The sequence below is a fragment of the Micropterus dolomieu genome, linkage group LG08, assembly GCF_021292245.1.
Source record: "Micropterus dolomieu isolate WLL.071019.BEF.003 ecotype Adirondacks linkage group LG08, ASM2129224v1, whole genome shotgun sequence".
NCBI classification, from domain to species: domain Eukaryota; kingdom Metazoa; phylum Chordata; class Actinopteri; order Centrarchiformes; family Centrarchidae; genus Micropterus; species Micropterus dolomieu.
The window spans coordinates 2,213,240-2,232,986 of NC_060157.1; the positions used below are offsets into that span (position 1 = coordinate 2,213,240).

Consider the following 19,747-nt stretch of genomic DNA (forward strand, 5'->3'; position numbering starts at 1 on the left):
ATTATTGCAACAGCCTTTTCACCTGTTTAACCCAAAAATCTATTGATCGACTCCAGACTGTCCAGAACTCAGCTGCCAGGCTTTTAACCAGAACAAAGAAATATGACCACATTACTCCTATTTTAGCTTCATTACACTGGCTCCCAGTATGTTTTAGAATTGACTTTAAAATTCTATTGATCACTTTTAAAGCTCTTCATGGCCTCTCGCCTTGTTATATTTCTGACCTTTTAGTCCCATACGCACCAGCACGTACCTTGAGATCCTCGGGCAGAGGTCTGTTGTCTGTTCCAGAGTCTCGACTGAAAACTAAAGGGGACAGAGCGTTTGCTGTCAGGGCCCCGAGGCTCTGGAACAGCCTGCCCGAGGAAATCAGGTCGGCTGAGTCAGTGAACTCTTTTAAGTCCCTTCTTAAAACATACTTTTATAGGAGAGCCTTTCCTGATCTTATTTGACTTTATTTTATCCCTTTTATTTTATTGTATTTTACTAATTTTATATTAATCTGTATTTTAGTCTCTTCAATGTTTTCATGCTTTCATCTTGTTTTGTTTTTGTATTATTGTCTCTTGGGTATTATTGTCTTTACACTTGTTAAAGCACTTTGTAACTTGTTTTTGAAAAGTGCTCTACAAATAAAGATTATTATTATTATTATAGATGCCTAAACTCCCTGGCTGGCTGTTAATTGGGTGTACGGGAAACATCAGTACAGTCCTCTGAGTGTCAGTCTTTGCCTTGAAGGAGACCAGACACCCTCCTCTGTTCTTCCTCTCTGAAACACAATTGAATCCTTCACAACATCCTCCTCCTCCTCCTGCTCTCCACTCTTTTGTTGCTGTGATAGAAAAAAGGCTCAGTGTCTCTTCTAATGCGTCTCTCGTGACAGAAAACAGACAACTTCTGTCAGACACACAGCTTGCCGGTCTCTCACCAGCTGTGGCCAACCTGTCCTGTTTTCTTTTTTTTTTTAAATGGACTGACTGACGGTACTGAACTGTATTTAGAGTGGATTAACCTGCGTCTGTTTCAGGTTTTTTATTATAAATAGCATGTGATGTTCCAGACATGATCTTACAGCTTTTAATCCCAGGTCACTCTGTTACCCGGAAGCACAACAGGAGATATGGAACATCTGGAGCTCGTGAACGCGTCTATATTTTACCTCCTGTAGTAGCAGGTACTGTAGAGTCCCTGTAGGGTGACTTGGTATTTGTCTAATTATCTGTACATTACAGACTTTCCACAACACTGAGCACCTGCAGCCTTTAAAACAGCAACACAAAGGAGTTCAGAACCATGTACATTTTCACATACGAGGAATTTGCCTTGGTATAAATTGTGCTTACGGTACATCCAAGCTTCATCTACAGACCTGCAGGCGGTCCAGGAGTGGGTCAGTGATGGATTTTAGGTGGGACAACACAAGGCGCTAAAAGGACTTCATAACCACAGAGGTCAGGGCGACGGGTCTGTAGTCGTTTAGTCCAGTGGTCCTTGGTTTCTTGGGATGATGGTGGAGGCCTTGAAGCAGGCTGGCACATGGCACGTCTCCAGTGAGGTGTTAAAAATGTCCGTGAACAACGGAGACAGCTGATCGGCGCAGTGCTTCAGGGTGGATGGGGAGACAGAGTCCGGCCCAGCTGCTTTGCGAGGTTTCTGCCTCCTGAACAGTCTGTTGACGTCCCTCTCCAGGATGGTAAGAGAGGGGGAGGAGGTGGTGGACTGTGGTGTGACAGGGGATGGTTTCAGGTCTGTCCCATTATCTTTTAAAGCGACAGTAAAACTGGTTTAACTTGTTGGCAAGGCGCAAGTCGTTCATGGAGCGGGGGGATTTAGTTTTGTAGCTGGTGATCTGTCTGAAGCCTCTCCAGACAGAAGCAGAGTCATTTTTTGAGAACTGGTGTTGTAGTCTCTCTGAGTACAACTGTTGAGCATCTCGCACTGCCTTGCTAAACCTGTACTTTGACTCCTTATACCCGGCCCTGTCACCACTCCCAAATGCCTCCTCCTTTTCCAATTTTAGCTGTGAACCAGGGTTTGTCATTGTTACAACTCACCCTGGTGCGTGTTGGTATACAGCTGTCCTCACAGAAGCTGATGTAGGACATCACAGCCTCTGTAAACTCATCCACATTGTTGGTAGCAGTCCTGAAGAGAGTCCGTGTCACGGTCCACTCTGTAGACCTGGAAGCCGGACAGCTGCAGCAGGTCTACAGAGCAGTTAAAATGTCCACATGTAGATTTAGACCAATATTTGCCCTTAACCACATGGGAACGAACTGACCCGATACGGGGGGCGTAATTGATTTTGCTGTTCTAGCTGGTTTCCGTCCAAAAACAGCGGCCATTCGTGTCCACAGAGAACGTCTGGCGGGCCGCCATCTTGCTGAGGTCGAAGGACAGCGATAAGTTTCATTTCTACCTCAAATTCTCTCATAGAAGAAGAGTTTGTTTGGCGGAGGCGCCCTGTAGGATGTTCTGTTCTCAAGCTACAGGCCTGTAAAACATGGGAGTGCTTTTGGTCATATATATTTTGACTGTTTTATCAATATTTCAATGTTTTGGAAGCTTTATGTTATTTGGAACGTGGTTGTGTGGAGAGAAATAATGTTTTGAATATAACTCCCAATAAAAGTGAACATATAAACAGTAAATATGGCCAAAACATGGATATTCGCCTGGTATATATTTTTTTTTAAATTGTGTAATAACTGTTTTATATCAGTTTCTTTTCATCAAATTTACAGTCACAGTTGTATTCCAGGTGTATTAGAAGATATTAAGGTACATTATAATCTACTTTATGATGGTTTTGATGGTTTATTGCATTAAAATATAGCTTTTTTTTACCAGGCGAGGATGAAAATATAATTTTTTCTGTATTTCATCTCCATGTAGTCTGTAATGGTAAAATATATGTTAATATACAATGGATTTATATTCCTTAGCTTCTGACCTTTCAAAGGAGACCAGAATTTTGCATCTAGGCCTGATGGTTGAGGAGATATTACTGATTTCTTTTGTTATTTTAGACGTTTTTCCTAGAAAGTGTTGCCAGGGTCCATGTTTAATTAAAACCTAATAACATATTCAATACATCTCTGTCAGCGCAGAAAACAAACTCATGAAGGAGAACATTCTGGACCTACAGGCATGCACCATGAGGTATAACTTGGTTTTCACCGGCATTCCCGGACAAACACCAGACGACCCTGAAAAATCTTTTGAGTTCATGTCCACCCACCTCAAATTACCCAGAGAAACTGTCAACAACATCACCTTCCACCGAGTACACCGTATGGGCACCGAGCACAACGATAGCAACAGACCATGTTGGTATCTTCACCTGAGGCCAAGAGGAAATGCTTGTTCAGCCGAGTGTAGATGGTTTCCTTGACACCTCTTTCAAACCGTCCATCCTCTCTGTCAATATAAAAATCCACAGTTCAACCACCAATTAATGCGTCCTTATCTCAGTTCAAATCTCATAGGAGTCCATTTTTCTATATCCTAGTCAGCAAACAAAAAAAAATACTCAGTTTGAACCAGGCGACGCCTCTCGTGTTTGATAGACAAGCTTGGTAATTCGGAGATCCCCCCCCCGCAGCCTCTGATGCTGGTCAGCAGCTCTGGCTGTAACTCGTGACAGACCGGGCCTCTTTCCGACTTGTGCGTTTGGTTTGAAACTCCGTTTCACAGATATTTCCTGAACTGACTGGTGGCTGCGTGTGTGACGCAGGCGCCAATCGCCACAATACACTTACCGTACTACATGTATCTTTCTGTTGTGCATTTTTCCTGTCTGTCAAAGCGGCGGATGGCCCGACAATTTCACCCACCACCACCAAGTTACCCACGGGTGTCGGGTGCTACTTTCATTCCTTGTGTGACACTAAAGTTTCTGTGGTGTCAGCGTCTGTCAAGCTTAAGGCCGTTGTACTACAACAAGTCAAGGAACAGCGTAACGTGCAAAGTTGATGCTTCGTCTGCGGACTGCTTTACTCTTGGGTGTCATGTGACCAGAGTGTAATCACAGCCTTTGCAATTAGAAAATCTCGTTTTATCACATCGCGATAATATCGCAAATGCAAGTAATCATTCAGCCTTACTGTATTTCAATCTTCTAACCAAGGTGATTTGGCAGGAAGAATATCTTAAACACTGTCTAGTTAGCAAGAGTTGTGATAAAGATGTACTGTGGCCGTATATTTTACAGTTGACCTATAAGTTTGAGACACCAAATTAACTTCAGCTAATTTTCAGCCTTTATGCAATGCATTGTCTTCTTTGACATTTGCATATACATCTGTGAGAAAGTAATGTTGGTGAAAATATACACCCTCTGATTTATTGGACAGCCTCTAATGTTGACAGCTCAATATTCAGACATGAAGGGATGTAAGTAAGTAGGTCATCTACTGAATCTTCTTGTGTTTGTCACACAAAATAGAGACAAATGAATTCAAATGGCTGTAAATTCAACAAAATGTCCTTCAAGCAGGATGGACTCAACAGCTCTGTGTTTTATAAGAGGATGGGAGGAGGTGATGGAGTGATGAGTGTTATGTGGGTGGTGATAATGTGGTTGGGGGCGATAACACCACCTGTCAGTTTTAAGTGTTGTTGATGTCTGCCTATTTGGTTGGATTTTCAGTTGTATAACTAAGATGAGGTCTCTTGACTCCTGATGCTGGAAATGAGCCCTGGGTCATCCAGCAGGGAGGATTTTAACACAACAGCAGCTCCATACGTTCAGGATTATGGATTATCCATCTGTCAAAGATGCAGCCGGGATCTTCCTGAACCGCCAACAACAAAATGACCCCGCTGAACCCAACTGAAGACAAAGGCAGAGTAAGGGACTAAGAACGATTCAGCATCAGATGATTGATTGCAAGGTGTAAAAATTCATCAGGCAGCAGGAAAAGGGACCAAATTAAGATTCGTCTCTTTTTGCCAGCCAGGTTGGAAATTTAGGGCTATTAGTTTGAAAACCCTATATAAAACAAGGCAACTAAATAATATCACGACAGAAATAGGATTAAAAGGGTTTTAAAAAAAGTTAAATAGGAGATAAGCTAACATAAATAATCCCAAATTTAACTTTGGCAGTATTTTGTAAGCTTTTGGAGTTCTAGAAAGAAGTTTTCTCAGAGTTTGTTCCAGATATGTGGAGCATAAAAACTGAATTCTGTGTTTTGATAATGCTAATCAACTTTATTGCCCACATAAAATTTACACCCAGTACAACTAATGCAGAATTTGTTCTCTGCATTTAACCCATTCTAATTAGGAGCAGTGGGCAGCCAGTGTGCAGTGCCCAGGGGCAGTGATCCATGCCAGCGACCCTCAAGTTCACAGACTGACTCTGTAAATTATAGTCTTCTCAAGTGTAACACTGAAATAAGCTGTCTTGTATGCTAACATACTCACCGTGGTTACAGTGTTCATTACATTACATTTATTCATTTAGCTGAGGCTTTTATCAAAAGCGAATTAGAATTGCTATACATGTCAGAGGTCGCACGCCTCTGGAGCAACTAGGGGTCAAGCTCTGTCTTGTCTTGCTCAGGGACACATTGGTGTCTCACAGTGGATTCAACACCAAAGGCATGTGTCTTATCCACTACGCCATCACCGCCCCCTGTTCATCTTATTTAGCATGCTATTGTTTTTTGCTAATTAGCACTACGTGTACAGCTGACGCTGATGGGAATATCATTAGTTCTGCAGGAATTTGGTCTTAAACAAAAGTATTGGATGAATATGCATTTTGATATGATGATGGCGCTACATGAAAAGTCAGAGGATCAGCAAAGTTATTACATTTCATCCTGAGGGGAACATGAAGGCCAGAACCCCACTTCATCACAACCCACTCAATAGTTGTTGAGAGAAGAAATGTTTGGACATCAACAACATTATTAGGATCCATCCTGAGGGGAACTTAAATGCTTAAATCAAATTCCAGGACAATTCATCCAACAGCTGTTATTTCAGTCTGGACCAAAGTGGTAGATCGGCTGACGCTGCCTCCCCTGCCATCATGCCGTTTAAGAAAGTAAAAGTGTATAAGCAATAAAGACGTAACTCAGTAAGATGGTAATGGCTGGTGCACACTAAAGGATTTACAAATCGTAGCCTATTTTAAAAACGTGGAATTAGGGCTGGGCATTATGGCCAAAAATGTTATCGATAATTATCACGATAAATGTAAAATCGTTAGTTCTTTCAAGTTTAAAAGCTGAATTTTTGCTCCTGACTGAAAATTTAAGAAACCAGATGGTTAATTATGTGGTTAAACTTTTCTTTGTGGTCAGAATGGGAGAAACACTTGATATTAAACAGTGAATCACTTAACAAAACTGAGGGAGAACATCCAAAACTAGTATTATAACTAAGCTAGAATATTAGTAAATCTTTTTTCAGTCCCTTTTCCGCAACAAAATAAATATTTTAACAGAAACATTAAGTGCTAATTTGTTCATGATTCATATGAATTAAACAAAATATTTATTGACGATATATTGAACATTAATTATATTTATTGAAAATTATATTGCGATAATTAATTAGTGGACTACCATAGATTTACCATCTTTTTAATATTTTAATCTTATAAGCGCACAGACCAGATGATTTAGTCCAAACCACTGACTGTATAAAAGAAGTGGACGTAGTCATCACGACGTCACCCGTGATTTTTTGCAACCAGTGGCACCACTTTAGCCTGATTGACAGGTCGCCATGGTTAATGGCAGCATATGTAAAGTAAGTTTCTGAACTAGGACTCATTTCTCACATCCAGTAAGATCTGGTGTCTGAATGTGTCCACATAGATTGACCTCATTAGAGAAAACCTGGTTATGTCTTTAACCCCCAAAACAGCCGGGAGACCTTCTGACTCCGAAACCGAAGACGTGGTAACTCGTCTTCACACACTGGTTGTGACTGATCCCTTGGTATGAACTATGACAGTCGACATCTGGAGGAGGGAGGTTTAAAATGTGGGTTTAGTGTGTGTGTATGTGGCAGCTAACTGACCATTTGTGTGTGTTTGTCAGTAGATCAGCAATTTGATCTCCTTCAGCAGTTGTTGAAGTCTGGGTGTAATAAGGCTGCATCAAACTGTCCAATATCTGACCTTTTTATCAGTGTGTGTGTGTGTTTGGCTTTGGGAAACGGTTGACTGTGTGACTCAATGTGAACATTAGGCTGCCGCTAATGGACCAGTTTAGACACGCATGAAGGAATAACATCCCTTCTCTCCGAGACTCTGTCGGCCTCTCTTTCACACTCTCCGTCTCTCCTCCAGCAGCGCCGAGTCTTCAACATGTTCAGAGTTCACCGTGTTGACCTCACAAACATCACCTCGGTTATAGCGAAAGAACACGGCGCTTTTAACACGTTTAGAGTAGCCATAAAAGGACATGCAGTCTGTCCAGGAATCACCACCAATTCAACAGGTCACTGCAGCATCGGAATTTTTCCACACAGGAAAGATGCCAAACTATTTTAACATCACGTAAAAATAATCCAATTTAGAACTACTTTTAAAGATCAAACCTCCACAGTGGGCTGGACTTTCTTTCCCCAGAACACAGTGTAATGTGATCAGTAGAGGCCTGATTCTGTTCTCAATTCAAAAACCCAATCCTTGGTTCATTAAAAAGATAAGGGTTGTACTAGTCCCAGGCTCTTGCTCCGGATCCCTGCCAAACCACTCACTCACGTCCTCAGTGCACTAAACTGCAAAATGAAACATACCTGGAAGTTAAACACTTTGGTCTTCATTGAACTGAAAGAAACAGTGTGTGAGCGTGCAGCTTATTCATCTAATAATATGAACAGCCTTCTACCTGTGTGAGAATAATGAACTAAGCATGTAATTTATTGTCCAACAACCCGTTCTCACTCCCCGACTCGTCACATATGGACGCATGGTCAAGATCAATCGGCGTCAGTTTGTAACGCACTGGGGATCCTTATAGCGTCATAGTTCAACACAGTGGGGGGGAAAACCCTCTAGCATCAGTATGTGACGGTAAAAGCAGACCAAGTTAGGAGGTGGTTTGGGTGGGTGGATGGAGGGAGAAGAAGCCCGACTTTGAACCAGGAGACCGGGATTCGTGTCTTGTGTCTCAACATTAAAAGTTACGTAAATTGCGTAAGTTACACAAGTGGCGTAAGTTAACTTACTTGTTAACTGACCTACGTAGTTATTTTAATCCAAACCATGATCTTTTCCTCACCTTAACCAAGTACTTTTGTTTTTTTTTTTGTTTGTACGTTTCACAACTTTAATAACAGGCCATTTAAAAAGGGCGATGTTTCGAAACGCTAGCGTTTTAATTTGAAAAAAAGGACGCCAAAGGGCCTTGACCAAGAGTCAATATGTGACGAGCTGCAAACACAACCTGCTGTGTGTTGGTGTGTGTGTTACGTAAAGAGGCGGAGACAGTGCTGTTTACATAATTAACGTCTCCAGCAGTGGAGTCTCTGCTGCGATGCCATTACCGCTGAAACTCAACGTTATCCCCTCTGTACGAGCGCAGGGCTTCTGAAATTAATCTAATTTTCTTTGCCCGACCAGCCAGTTGGCTGAGGTTTTGTAAAGTGCTGCAGTAAGTGTGTGTTGGTCAACTTGTTTGCTAGTTAGCAAATGTTTGTCTCTGGGTGATGGGGTTTGACATTTTAGTAAAAATACTCCTAAATGGGTTCTTTTAAGACAAAAATAATTCTTGCGTGTGCGCTCTGATGACACACGATGATGTTCAATTTAAAACGCACATTTAAAAGTCATGAAAGTCGCAGTTTGAAAATACGTAATTACAAAGACCACAAACCCAAAAGTCGCGTTTGACGTCGTAACTTTTTCTCTCAATGATTGAAGCTAACGTTACTGAAGCTAGCGTCAAAGAGCTTCCATGTGTAGATGATGTGATAAAAGGACCGAGAATTGTTGGATTAAACACATCAGGTGAGATATATTTCATCGTGGAATGTAAGTTATCTAGCTAGTAGCAACCAAGAAATGAACGTTAGCTTAGCATTACCGTGTTAACATGTCGGTGACTATTATGCGAGACGAGAGATGTAGTTCATTGAACGGTTTTCACACAAAATGACATGTAACTTTACTGTTTTATGACAAACTGCAAAATTATCTTTTAAATTGACAAACGTGTGTAATTCAGGGCTGAGTCAAAAAATAAGTCGTCTCTCGCCGTTGACCATCTTACGTATTGTTTCCGAAGTAAGGTCCAATGACCGGAAGCAGAAGCAAGTGACTTAGGAACCTCCATACAGTACTTTTGTGAAAAGATTTTTTTTCTCGCAACCTTTCATGACCAAGTTCACCAAATTGACAACACTCGGCTTTGACTACAGGACAATGTGCATCTCAAGGCCAATTCATACTTCTGTGTTGAGTCTTTGCTACGTGCCGTTCTGAGCATTTATATGTGTGCATTGGTGTCTGCGTCGCTTTACAGTTACACCACCAAACCGCTAGTTGGCGGTGGGGTTTCTATGTTCCACAGTATTGACCTTCTTCTTCTTCGTTGGTGTAGGATACTACAAACAACAGCAACTGAAACTGAGCGAATCATGTCAGAGTTGGAGTTGATCGATGTTTAACAGCAGTTACATTTAGCGAAATTACCAAAACTCAGTAACGAGAGAAGGCATCGGAGGAGATGGTATGTGCGACCCTTGAGACGGTTGAGGCAGAAGAAGAAGGACAAGACGGAAATGCGTAGGAGAAAATGCGACGCTACCAAGCCGACCAATCACAGTTCGACATGTAGTAACAATTTTGGTGAGGTGTGCGCCAGGCTACGCCGTTGCTTTGACGCAGAAGTATAAATCTGCCTTTATTTTATAACATAAGCAAACAGGTTTAAAATTTCTGAACCATAAACAGCAATCTCAGGATTTCCTAATTTATAGTGATGCGCTGATCCAACTTTTGCTCCACACGGCCGTATTCTGTGTTATTATGCTGAGCAAAAAAACGTGCACAACATGTGCAGGTTTTCTAAACCCTAAAATAGGCGACTGACTCTTTTCCCACTGCCAGTTGACGAGAGTTTGCCTTTTCTGTCGCCCAGCTCTTTGGCGAACCGTTTGTAACCTTTACTAAGGATTCTTCCATAAATAAATTCCTGCCGGACATGCAGCTCTGTCTAAATGTGAAGGTCTCTTCCTCCTTCCTTTCTCCCTACAGAGAAAGTAGAGCCCGAAAAAGACTCCTTAACCTTCGGAAGGTCGGCACAGCGTTGAGTACCATGGCCCCATTTCATTTCCTGTAGTAATCATTTTTACAGTTGATCCTTTTGCAATGATTTGAAGCACAGGATTATATTATAGTTTTTGTGATAAATAACTACAAATGACTGCTCTTGTTTCCTGGCAGTCTGGTTGACATTTCAAAAGGTGCCCCACAAAGTAGGAAGCAGGAAAACATAGCTGCTAACCTGTTAAGCTGCCATCGTTGTTTCGGTTAATAAATGGAGGAGCAGCTTGTGAAACGGCTTAACAAACCACTGAACTGTAAGCTGGAGGGACCTTTCTTCTGGTAGGTGATGAAACTCTGACTCCCTGCCTAAAAATACAACCTAAATAGGAAGCCTCGCTCTCTCCGTGGTCCCTTGGCTGTGGTCATTAGATGTGGAGAGTTGTGGGTTCAGTGACCGCAGACGCTAACAACATAATGATGAACACATGGTGTAGAGAGCAGGAAAATGACAGCAGACAGATGGAGGGAGATCGAGGAGAGGAAACATGACAAGCTTACATCTTCCATTTCACATTGTAAACACACATTTGGGGTTTTACAATCTACATGTTATAGTTTTATCTTTTTATCTCAGTTATGACATATGAGAGATTTGATTTGATTGCCAAGATCTGAGGATGTGGCGACATTGCTGCAACAGAATCCAACACAAACCCCATCGGACAGTTAAACTCTCCAGTTCGTTAATCTGTGGAGATGAAACTGCAAGTGAGGAAACACAATATGTCACCTAAAGTACTGGACTTGGTTGAAGATACTTTTAGACATTTCGTCTCTCATCCAAGAGGCTTCTTCTGTACCTGTCAATCCTCCTGTTTTTCCCCTCGATTCTCCTGTATTTTAGCATTATTTCCCACTGTCCTCCCATTTAAGTATTTTCCTTTAATCCTCCCATATTTTTAAACTATCAGGGGGAAAATATTGACATGTTTGCTATGTTTCCCTGTGTTAAAGCAGGTGGCAGTATGTAGAACATTAGCTGTAAACAACAGACATGGTCCAAAGTCTCTGAACTAGAGTCCAAGTCAAGCCTCAAGTCTCTCGTGGTTTTAATGAATGTTGTATCAGCTGCTGCGTTCAATCCAGGCTGCTTATAAAACTGCACAGCTATAAGGGATTCTGTAACAGTAACCTGTTTTTCACTTACAGAGCACAACCATGTAACGTGCAATGCAAACTAATGACGGCTAATTAACTACTGTAAGTCCCGCTGACTCTCAAACCAGTATAAGGTTAACTAAATAAATATGTGACGTCACATGATCAACAATAAACCTGTAACCTGTTTGCAGCCAATGGTAATAATTAACGTGATGACAGCAAGCTCATCTGAAGTTTCCTAAAAAATAAAAATTGTGCACGAGTCCCGCACGAGGACGAGTCTCAAGTCACTGTGTGCGCGACTTAAGTCGGACTCGAGTCAGAGTCTCTAACTCAAGTCTCTGGTAACCACATACTTAACTCGTCAATTACTCAAACGGCACTTGTCAATAGCTGTCGAAGAAGATACGCAGCGCGAGGGTTCAAGGATGGATGACAGTGAAAGGGGATGGAGTACCTGCCAGAAAGGCCAACACTTTGTGCAAGTATCTCACCAGATGGGAGGAATTTCTCTCCATCACCCACACCTCTCCTGTCCATGTTCGTAATCACTCTGTTCTATTAATTGTCTCACTTAACAAGTAAGCTTCCCTCATTTTCAAATCTCAAAGTTATTCAGTTCTGGCCGTCAAAGTGATGGATGCCACTTGGTTCGTGGCTCACATTTGTCCTCGTGAAAACGCCAACAACGGTTGTTCAGACTTGGCCTCACGTGAGAACGACGACTGTCGTTACAACAGCCAGGAGCACTAACGAACCAAGCGTATCCATCAGCTTGATAACGACCCCACAGAGGGCAGAGGTTAGTCACAACTGAAGAAGCTGCTGGGATGAGAGGCGAAACGTCTTCAAAAGAAAAGACCAAATGTGCAAGAGTGAAATACATGACGAGATCAAATGAAGAGCAGCAGAAAACAATCCTACAAAGCAGCTAACAAGTCATCACAATAAGAATGTTCTGGGCTGGTATCCTAATTCTTTCTCATATTTCCTACCATGCTTGAGATTTTATAAAAAACTGTTACAAAACTGCGAGAATTCATAGGATTCGCTTTTCCATATTTGTTCACTACAGGATATTGATGGCCGTCATAATTGCCGCCTCCCGTCTATGCCTCCTGTTCTAAAAGCACGTTGTGCATGTCGGTGTATTTGAGGTCAAAGTATCAGGGCAGTGGTTGCTGTTTTGTCTGGCGCTGCTGCTCTCAAAGTTGGGGAAGGCAACATTGGAGAAATATCTAACCCAAATAATTCCACCCTCTCCCATCAGGCCTCGCTCCAAAGCCACTCCCACAAAACACATGTTCATGAACAGTGAGTGCATAGGCAGAGTACAGGCAGGTAGGCCATGCTTATTACAGTCTTCCTACAGCCACAGATACCCATGCCTGTCAACTCTTTTCCTGAGATTTTCCCGCATTTTTAACCTTTCTAAAAATGAAAGACGTCATATTCTGCTTTTTGGCTTTTTCCCCTCTCCTTTATTGAGTTATAAACCGTTTTTGTGCATGTAACAGGTTTGAAAAGTGAAAAAGCCCAAAGGGAGTTCCCATCTCCCACAGAAAACTCTGCTCTGAACTGAAAACAGCTCGTTTCTAGTCCAGCCGCTTTGTGACGTCACAGGGATGAAAGCTAAACGCGCCTCATATAACGCTCGCCAAGCGGCTACTCCGACACGCCCTCAGAAACAGCGAGCTGCAGCACACAGCTCTCCTCTCCCTTCCAAACACTAGCTACCCTCCAGGCAGTCAGTGGACATAAAGTTGTTCCTGTGATGTAGAGACAGAGCTCAGTTAAAACTTTATGGATACAGATTAATAACTCACCGCTCTGAAACTCTCGCTCCAGTCCATGTTGCCAAGCCGGTCGGCAACACGTACGGCTGAACCCGAGCTGTTTACCGGCTTCTCGCTGACCCGCCCTTCTCTGCTTCTGATTGGCTAGTAGTCCTTAACTAGGAACTGAGCATGTGCAACTCCCAACAAAGATCATTTAGAGACAAGATGTATCACTCCATAGCTAAAACGAAGCCTTCAACACAGGGTGAGAAGAGGAGCTGCAGCAATGTGCAGTATGACAAAAATATAACCATGTAAACCTGCTCTGGTACAACCTCTGAATGAGATTATGAACCTGAAAATGAGCAGAATACCACCTCTTTAAAACAAATTGAAATGTTTGCTACGTTCTCCGGTGGCAGAATGTGGAACATTAGCTGCAACAGTGACAGGAAGTCAACAGCATCAGCAAATAAAACAAGAAGAAGAGCAACGCGAGGGGCTCAGGACATATAATGATACAGTGTCGGAGCATTTGGTTTATTGATTGCTCTCGGGATGATTTTCATGTAATTTAACAGATTTCTGAATCATTTTTGTGTCGACAACTCAGACGTACAGTTTAAAGAGGTGGTATTCTGCTTTTTGGCTTTTTCCCTCTCCTTTATTGAGTTATATCTCTTTTTTGTGCATGTAACAGGTTTGCAAAGTGAAAAAGCCCAAAGTCCAGGCAAAAGGGAGTTCCCATCTCCCACAGAAAGCTCTGCTCTGAACCGCTTGAAAACAGCTCGTTTGTAGTCCAGCCCTTCACTTCCTTTACTTGTGACGTCACAATGAAAACGCGCCATAAAGCTCGCCAAGCGGCTAGCGGGGTCAGGCACGCCCTCAAACCAAGCTAGTCTGAGCGGAGTTCTAACTTAAAAAAGAGAAAGCTGTGTGGATCGCTGGTGTGTGTGTCGCATTGAACGTTACGTCGCGGCAGTTGTGTGTGGCGTCGCTATGACGACCAGCTACGTACTATCTCTGGGTACTATCTGCAATGGAAAACGGAGCAGGGCCGAGTAGAGTCGAGTCGAGTCTAAGGCTTTGATTTGGATCACACTACCTTGTTTCTTACGACCCGCCCTTCTCTGCTTCTGATTGGCTAGTAGTCCTTACCTGGGAACTGCGCATGTGCAACTCCCAACAAAGATTTTGTACAAGATGCATCACTCTGTAGCTCAGGAGCAGAGCGTACAACACACAGGGTGAAAAGAGGAGCTGCAGCAATGTGCAGTATGAGAAAAACATGGTGTTTTTTAAAAATTGGTCTGGTACAACCCCTAAATAAGATTTTGAACCTGAAAATGAGCAGAATACCACCTCTTTAACTAAATCATGGCAACAGTACTGATGCCTCAGGTTTTGTTAACAAGTTAACTGACCTTACTCTCAAACATAGGAGGATTTAAACAACATTATTTTACAGGCATGTGAATTTAAACAACCTTTTTGGGAGTTGACAGGGTGGTGCAGCACTAAGCTTCTTCTTTAATCACTTTAAAGAAAGAACAAATATCAGATTATTGGTTATTATTGGTGTGGTTTTGCTGGTGCAGACAGAATCAGTGATCAGTATTTCAGATTCTCATGTAAAGTATCTGGATCTATCTGCCTGTATGCAACAGGTCTCCACAGGTAACAGGGTGTGTGTGTGTTTCAGTGAGGGTGGGCGGTTAAGTCCAGGTTTCACGACACTCCCTGAAACGCAAATCAGTGTTTGCTGACTCACCCAGATCCCACGCAGACTTTACCCAGCAACAAGTGTGTGTGTGTCTGTAAAGCTATGTGCCCGTGTGAGTGCCAAAGCACGCCTGTCGAGACCCGACGCCGGAGTAGACTCTCCGGCTTTGCCAAAGACATTTGAAATAAACACACATAAAAAATGGAAAATATGTACCTGGAGGTAAAAAAAAATGTCTCTGCAATGTAAATGATGTCTGTGATGAGACTCAGTAAATCAGTGCTGAGCTTCGTACACGTCACAGCAGGGAGACTCTACACAATAAAAAACTAATCATTTAATTAATGTTTTAAAATCTTTAAGGAAAAGTTACTGGCTGGAACCATTTCTTTGGAGTGTCTCTGATCGTGTCTCACTGACAGAATCTGGCAACCTGCGATCTATCCAGAGACACTGCGCAGGAGTACTGGGCGGATGGATACACAAGAAGTAGTTCCACCACATCAAGAGTTTGTGTACAGATTAAACTAAAGAGATTTAGGTGTTGGTAGGCGTATGTGTTTCCCCCTGTGTCCAGTCTTTTTTCAAAGCTATGCTAAGACTTACGTAATGTAGTTAACGGTTAGATGTATTGTTTTGGGAGCCGTGGATAAACAACCTATGTTGTTGTTTAGGTTGGAGGACTCTGCACCCACTAGGTCCAATCAGCCGTCACGGCTAAAATCATCATCAGCAGTCCTGATGTGCCTCCCTGCATTAAGAATGAGAAACAATGAGTGTATTTCCTCAAAATGACTTCTCTGCAGTTTATTGTCGGAGCAGCTGACGGAGCCATGTTGCCGTGGTTTAGGTGAGTCGCAGGTTAAAAGACGCCAGGGTGTCTCCTGAAACTGGGCTAGATTTGCATAAACGTGTCGCCTTTGTTCAGGTACAACTTTATTTCAACATGCAAGTCGAACAACAACTTCTGAGATGCTTTTATGAGTTGATCTTCTCATGTCGACATGTCTGTATTATAAATTCTTTATTCTAAAAAGTTTCAATTTCCACGAGCTGTAAGCCGTAATCATCAAGATTTAAACAAACAAACAAAAAGTCTTGAAATAATTCACTTTATGTGTAACAATTCCAGAATATATAAAAGTTTTATTTGTTTGATGCAATCATGGAACAAAAATAATTCATTATCGATATTTTAATGTTTTCCGTCTTTTGCTGTAGTTTTAACTTTTCTAAAAATAAAAAATTTGATTGAAATGTTTGCCACGTTCCCCTCCGGTAAGCAGGTGGCAGAATGCAGAACATTAGATGTAACGGTGATGGGAAGTTAACAGGTGTGTATTTAACGTGATGCATGCTGGTTATAAATTGTGTCCGACTTTCGCCAAAAAACGTCACCATGTCAAATGATATTAAAACCTTGCGGGAGCCGAGTCTGGCGGCCAAAGTTGCAAAAACTTGGAACCACCTTTTGTCTGGTCTTGTGGCAATTTTCACGGTCATTGATCTCAGATCACAGAAAGCTCACGCAGGTAGAATGCGTCCGACTTGACGGCGCCGTTTGTTATTCCCTGCCCCTGCAGTCGCCTGCTGCTCACGTCGAACTATCAAGTCGTCTCGAACGCTGCTAACGGCACCCGCCAGAAGAAGAGGAAGAAGAAGAACAGCGCAAGGATGATTTCACTTGCATATCGCTCTAAAAACAGAAACGTGCGAACCGGAGAAATGATTTACGATGTGCGAGTAAAGACCCCAATCTACAGTAATTCTGCTGCACGAATGGTTATGGTTAAGAAGTTAGTAGTTAGCATTAATAAATTATTAATGCCAGTGTAGACTGTGCTTCTTGCACAAGGATTAAATGAATGAAAACTGCAACTAGAATTAATATTTTGCCGAGTGGGAACCGACATATGAAATTATAATGAATATAGTTGGAGGGGACAGGAGGAACTACAGTATATAATGCTGTAGTGTATAGAAAGGATTTTACTTTTCGGCCGTGACGGCTCCACCTACAACCTGGATAACATCCAAACTGAGCTCACACATCCTGACTGGAGCTTAACGCACTAGTTTGCTCTTTTTCTTGGGTTTATGTGATAATCACGATCTGGATGTGGGAACATAGTTTTCATTCTGTACTTCTGTGTAACAAGGACTTTACTCAGTGCCTCTCTTTAGCTTGATCCTGAAGATTACCACACCCTCTTTTTTCAAATTGAATAAACAGCAGCTAAACACAATTCAATGCGTTGTGCAGCGTTCCCCACATATTACCTCACTCGCCTCATCAGTAAATGCAGCCCCTGAAGCACAAACACTGTTCCTGGAATCACAACATCTGCAACAAACATTGCAAAATGTGATTTTTTTCATCTACCTACCCGTCTACACCACAGCCTGTCTACCTGTCAGTCTGCTCCAGTCATTCAATAATGAATGAACACTCAAACACGCTCCTCAGAGTCGGCCGTAATGGCTCCCGCAGGGAACTGCCTGTGGATGGAGGAGAGAGATCAAAGGTTGAACACTTAAAGCTACAATCCAAAGACCAGAAACAAGCCTCTGAGACTACTGTAACACGCGCTGTGTGTCTGCAGGAATACAGACTGTGTATCCAGAAACGGTTCCGCATCGGACCAAATTTCCAAGACCCGTGCGTTTGGATTCCTAACTTCCTGCATATCTCAGCTCCTGACTGAACTGCAGTGAGCATTTTTCAGTCCATCAAAGTGTCTCTGATCTGCTCATTTGTTACTACAACAAAGCCTGAAGAAGAGAGTCCTTCTGTTTCCGGTCCTGGACTGTGGCGGGCCGCAGCAAACGCTCCAAAGTTTGGCTCAGCTTCACTAAAAAAGCTGCAGTAAGGAGGTTTGGTGCGAGGGAGGAAGCAGCTCCAACGTGACGAAGCGTTTCCTTCAACACGGCGTGAACCTGAAGGAACGCTTCACCGTGTTCAACGTGTCGCGCTCTCCCAGATCCAGCTAACGCTAACAGCAGCAACGCCTCAGGTACAAAACACAGGTGAGCTGACGTTCACCTTCTATACTGAAGGGAAACCGACGATGGCTCCAGATGAGACCCAGAGACGCCACACTAGGACAGAGACTCCTTTCACTTTAGCCACGAAGGGGAAGAGGAGCGAGGAGGAAGAGGAGGAAGGAGATCTGTGCTGAAGGAACCAGAACTGAGAGTCCGTAAGGACCGGATTCGATGTAGAATCAGAATCTATAAATACCCGACCCTTTTCTCACGGCATACAAACTGTCTGCAGGATGACTGGAACTGAGCTCAGATCAGCTCACACAGGTTCGGTTTCTTCGTCTACAGCTAAGGAAAAAACATTTAACCTCAAGTGAACTTGTTTTGGAGTTCAAACTTTATTTGAAAGTGTGGAAATATGGACGTCGGCCTGTTTTTAACCAAGTCTAACACTAACAAGAGCCCTACACGCTGTTCAGACAGAAGATGCCGATCGTGTGAGGAATGTTGGGAAAAGTTTGGTCTTGGTTCGCCGCTGGAGACTAAACCAACCAGTTGTAAGCAGACAACAACAAATCCAGCCTTTGAACATCATTTTGCTCGACAGTGTGTCATGCACTTCACTCCTTACGTTCTTTCTGATTTTAGTTAACTTTAACAAACACAATTAGTGACAAACCCTGAAGACCATCGCAGGTTAAACATAATAAATGGAGCGCATGATGTGACAGCTCTCTATATCCAAACACACAGATGCTCGTCTTTTTTTGTGCTTATTTTTCTAAACAGAGGCCGGTGTGTGAGTTGATGTGTCTATACTTTTATTTCCGTCCTTCAATTTACATGGTAGCGCTATGATTCACCAGGCATTCATCGCTCACTCTTACATGTTTCAAAATAGATGTAGAGTCCCAAACAACCACGATTTCAGCAGATTGCAGCAGCATGCAGTGAAACAGCAACACTGCACAGTGTGTAGGGGTTTTTAAGGCTGCCCAGAGTCCAAGCTGCTGTTTACTGTGGTTCATAATCAGTGCATGAAGTTAATTAACTTTCCCGTCATCAGCTTTTAGAAACATAAACCAGGAGCCACTTAGTCCATTTTCCCACTGCTCTATCTGGTAAAGTTGATCTTCTGCATTTAGCTTACCTTTTATTTACCATACAGATTTATTTATTTTGGAATTGATTTGGGGGAACATTTCAAAGTGGGGTTATCAGCCTGAGCTTTAACTACGTGTCAGAGCACTTCAAACTGTTCAAGCTTCAAAGGCCTCCATTAGAAGTTGGCTTCAAATATTAATAACTGCAGCCAAGCAGCTTGCTCTTTAATCAATACCTCTGACACACACACACACCGACGCAGAGCAACATCCCACAACACACCAACACAACCACAGACATGCTGTCTCACACACTTAACAGCAACAAACAAACACCGACACAAACACCTCAAACTGCCTCCAAATCAGCATTTTTTGCGCCTCCCTGAAGGGAAAATGTCAACGCACGGTTCCATGTATTAACAGTCCTGAGGGCCGATGTGATGGGATGCGGCACTGTGGTTACAAGTTCATGATTCAGCATTTGCTTTCTTTTGGTTTGTTAGTTAACACACTGTTTAAGGCGCCCAACAGCATGTTCACACCCAGAGGACAAGCTGTATTTATAGACCACGAAGAGGGTGAAGTTATTAGCTCATATATGCGGCTGCTGCTGCTGTTAGTGTTGGGCGGTAACACTAATAACAGTAATATTATCACTTTCCACAGTAACTAGTAGTGTACGGATTACCATTTCTAAAACAGTAATAATAGTGACACGGACACAGACGTGATGCTGCAGATGATCTGCAGC

The 19,747-nt window shown here is 42.6% G+C and overlaps 1 protein-coding gene across 3 annotated transcripts in view; it reads right to left on the bottom strand.

The window, feature by feature from the left end:
• The window catches only part of sulf2b (sulfatase 2b), a 276,394-nt gene that overhangs the window by 218,883 nt on the left and 37,764 nt on the right, over nucleotides 1–19,747 (bottom strand). The window contains exon 1 of one of the 3 annotated variants that reach the window (XM_046055569.1): nucleotides 17,293–17,308. The exons of the other annotated variants lie outside the window; for them this stretch is intronic. The gene's annotated coding sequence lies outside the window, so the exon portion shown is untranslated. Of the gene's footprint in view, nucleotides 1–17,292; nucleotides 17,309–19,747 lie in introns of those variants that run through there. 3 annotated transcript variants of the gene reach the window in all.